Below are 4094 nucleotides of genomic sequence, written 5' to 3'. Positions count from 1 at the left end.
GCTAAGGGACTCTTCAAAAAAAAAAAATCACATTAAAACAAACTTTCCAGCAGATCCTTCCACAGCTCCTCAAACACAACATCTCTGCCTCTCTCCAACCTCACCAGCAGCATCACCTGGAGCTTCCAGAAATGTCATATATTGAGCAGCCTGAGCAGCCCCAGCAAGGGATGACATTTCCCACCCCTTCTGCTGCCCCAGCAATCTTGGTTTCCATTGCACAAATTTATTGTAGGTGAGCAAAACCTGCAGCAGCAGAGAAGGGATCTCTCCCACTCCCTGCAAACATCCTGGACTCATTTTGGGGCCTTCTTTCCACCTATTTCTGACACTGTTCCACAATTTCCTCAGCTCAGCTGAATCACTAAAATCCCAGGAGTCTGTTGGAAGGGAAAAGCTGCATTAAATGAGGGGGGTGTGTGTCTTCTTTGGGATTAAGAACATCCCAGGATGTTGCCACCCCTTGGGTCACACTTTGACCCACAGAATGTCACCACCCTTTCACTGTATCAAGCTGAGTTCGTCTGCAAAGCTGCTGGAGAGGGGCTCAATCTGACATTTGCACCAGATTTGTCTGGAAAACATTCCCTGGATGGTCTTTGCCAGCACTTCCAGGCTCTGAGCAGAACTCAGACCTGTGACCCTGGAAACCTTTCATTCCAAGAGGTGCTGCACCTGATCCCAGGTTTCCAGCCTCACTCCAAAGCTTTGCAAGGCTTTGGATAACCAGTCTGATGCCCCCTGAGAGCTGCTGGTTTTGTGGTGCAGCCCAAAGCACGGGTGTCTCTTACTAAAACATAAGAACACGGGGAGGGAGCTCAAAGTGGTGCCCTGGGTTTTTTACCTCTTCCTGACAGCCCCAAAGCACTGGCAGGGAGTTCTTCAGCTTCAATAACATCAGGGAAATACTCTGATATCAAGAATTAAAGAGTTCAGATTGGATTCCCCTCCAATTCAACATTCAGCACACTCCTTGCTGATATATCCAGTTCCCACAAGAGAGACAACTTAAAATCGCATGGAAAAGGCAGTTTTTCCAGAAAACCCTCGTCTCCTTCCTCCATCACACACAGAATGAAGTCACTGTGTCATTCCCCCCTCTCAATCCTTCATTTACAAAGTCGAGCACCCCCCAATGGACCCCAAAAGTTCATGCTGGTTACAAGTGCTACTGTGAAACAAAGGTACAACACGACAAAGCCCCGAATCTCAGGCGAGCACCTGGTGAAGCACAAATTAAATAGCAAAGAGTCCGTGTCAGAGGGACAAAAGCACGTTTTGGGTGACAAATGACCCGGTGTGGACCTGGAGAAGCAGCAGCCTCTGAAAGCAAAGCCGAGGGGGGGCTGTGAAGGGAAAAAGGGCTCTTGGCTTGTTTGGAAGGATGCCACGGTCCCAGGGAGCAGTTTTTGAGGTCAGAGCAGGGTTTTCCTCAGTCCAATCTACACTGCAGGGGTGTGGTTCCCATCCTTCCCTTCCCAGGGATGTGGTTCCCATCCTCCCCTTCCCTGCTACGCTCCCATCAGCATTCCCATGAAGTCGGATCCGTTCTGGATGGTGACGGGAGCTCCGGCGCTGTTGTCCACGAAGATGGAGGTGTATTGCCCAGCCTGCAGGAGAAAGGGAAATATCTCACACATTCCAGCCTAAAAAGGGGGAAAAAACCACCCATTTCACCTCCCTCAGCTAAGCCCAGCAGCCTCCTGCCCTTCCCTGGGGGAACAGGATCTGCCCCAACATCAGCCTGGACTGGGAGGGAAGAGATTTTCTGCAGGGAAACTCTTACAGGTTTATTTTAACTCAGTCCTTTCTGCACTGGCATCTTTCGGGGTGACCTGTGCTTCAGCTTCCCTCCTGTGAGATGGGAAATCCAGTTGTCACTTTGGCAATGCCAGGGGAGAGTGGAGAAGGGAAAATATTGGCTTTCATTTCTTAGAGGGGAGGTTATTTCCGGACCTGAAGATCAGGATGGGAAATGTGGATCTGCCCCAGGTTCTCCCCAGTCCCCCCCAGCTGAGGCATTTCAGTTTATTCACATCAGGAAAAGGGGCATAAAACCTTCCCCCTCTGCTGCTGAGAATTCAGCCTGGCCAGGAAATAATTCCAAAGCCTTCCAAGAGAAGCAGGGCAGTGATTCCCTGGGTGCAAGGACTCACCTGCAGCTGCAGTAACCCATGGACATAGATAGTGAAGATCTTGCTGTTGCTTTCCAGCCCAGCAATGACTTCCAAAGACCTAAAAAGAGAAATAAATGGGTTAAAACCCCTTAGGCAACCACAGCAGTTGTATTTGGAATGACAACTGGCTCACAACCCCCCTGGAAGTGAGACCAAGAGAACTCAAGAGGTGACCTGCTGGCATTTGGAAGTGTCCAAGGCCAGGTTGGAGCAATTTGGGATAGTGGAAGGTGTCCCTGCCATGGGATGGAACAAGATGAGCTTTAAGGTCCCTTCCAACCCAAACCATTCCATGATTCCACGATTCCAGCAGGAATTATGCCTTAAAAATAAAACAGAACCTTGTCCTCGCTGTCTGATGGAAACCCTACAGGGGACTCACACAGGGCTGGGAATTCAACACCCAGCTGGGGGCAGGATTGGGAGCCCTCTTTTCTCTCACCTTCTCAAGGTCCTGTAGTCTCTATCCCCACCCACCCTTTAGATTGATCCACACACCAATTATCCCGGTTTTTTGACCCCCACAACAGTTTATACTTGTTGTTCTGCAAAGAGCTGCAGGCACTCTGCCAACAACAGCTCGTTTAGTTGCAAGGTGTGAAAGGCCTGTTTCACCTTAACGACACAGGCAGTCAGCCTGGGTGAGAAAAACATCCCCTGCAGCTGTTTTGGGAGGACATTTGGATCGGGGGGCACAGGGAAGCAAAAAAACCCAATCATTAAATAGCTGTGCTTCAGCTCCAACTGGAGCAGAGCTCCACCTCACCCCCTCAGGCACTGCTCTTTTCTAACATCCTGCTCTAAGAGCCATCCTGTTCCTTGGGAGATGCAGGACAGCTGCTCCTGTGTTCACAGAATTCCAACCTGGCTCCCCTGGGCAGGATCCAGGGTGGGAGGAGGTTCCTGAGACACCAGCACAGCCCGTGTGAGCTCAGCCCCAAAGCACCATCCAGAACGGATCCGACTTCATGGGAATGCTGATGGGAGCGTAGCAGGGAAGGGAAGGATGGGAACCACATCCCTGGGAAGGGAAGGATGGGAACCACATCCCTGCAGTGTAGATTGGACTGAGGAAAACCCTGCTCTGACCTCAAAAACTGCTCCCTGGGACTGTGGCATCCTTTCAAACAAGCCAAGAGCCCTTTCCCCTTCACAGCCCTCCTCAGGTTTGCTTTCAGAGGCTGCTGCTTCTCCAGGTCCACACTGGTTCATTTGTCATCCAAATGCTTCTTCCCTGCCTCCCCAGGGCTGGCTGAGCTGGTTGTTTTCCCAAGAAAACCAACCCCTTTCCTCCCTTTTTTTTTCCATGGAGGGGGTTGCTGATGAAACCTTGCAAGTGCAAACGTGCTGCCTGCAAGGGGATGATGTGAAAGGCAACTGGGGGCAATTTGGCCCAGGGAGAAGGAGCCACTTGGCACCAGCTTGGCTGAGGAGCTCAGGCTGTGTGTCATATCCTGCCAAAAGCCCAACTGGGGTGGGGACTTCCCATCATTAATCTCTTCCACTCCAACTGTCTCCTTCGCCTCCCGAGTTTCCATCCTGAGCCCAAAGCCCCGGGGGCTCTCCCAGCTCCCTCCCGGAGTGACTGAGTGTGCTGACATCCCAGGAAATGTGACTGTGTGTGCTCACATCCCAGGAAATGTGACTGTGTGTGCTGACATCCCAGGAAATTCCACAGGCACGGTGTCCAGGCAGGTTCCCATCCCTCCAGCCAGCTCCTTCCATGCCACAGGCCAGTCCCATCCCACCCACCCCACAAGAAAAGGGAATTCTGCTGGTTCTGCTTCACTGCCCAACCAACCCAGAGCCTTGCAGGATCATAAATTGTGACCCTGGACAGCTGAGGAAAACTCCAAGCCAGACATCAGAGGGTTTTATCTCAATGATTAACATCTGGGTCAGCTCTGTCTAAGAAAA

The 4094-nt window shown here is 51.3% G+C and overlaps 1 long non-coding RNA gene across 1 annotated transcript; it reads right to left on the bottom strand.

Moving 5' to 3' along the window:
- Window positions 1–1257: 1257 nt before the first annotated feature.
- Window positions 1258–2235, bottom strand: LOC108510417. Its single transcript, XR_001878810.1, has 2 exons — window positions 2157–2235; window positions 1258–1610 (listed from the first exon to the last, which is right to left on the bottom strand). It is a non-coding gene; the product is annotated as an uncharacterized LOC108510417 (long non-coding RNA).
- Between the last annotated feature and the right edge of the window lie 1859 nt (window positions 2236–4094).

The sequence above is a fragment of the Lepidothrix coronata genome, unplaced genomic scaffold (assembly GCF_001604755.1).
Source record: "Lepidothrix coronata isolate B3197 unplaced genomic scaffold, Lepidothrix_coronata-1.0 Scaffold835, whole genome shotgun sequence".
Classification (NCBI taxonomy): domain Eukaryota; kingdom Metazoa; phylum Chordata; class Aves; order Passeriformes; family Pipridae; genus Lepidothrix; species Lepidothrix coronata.
The sequence above is the reverse complement of the archived record's forward strand: the minus strand, read 5'-3'. Positions and strand labels throughout refer to the sequence as shown.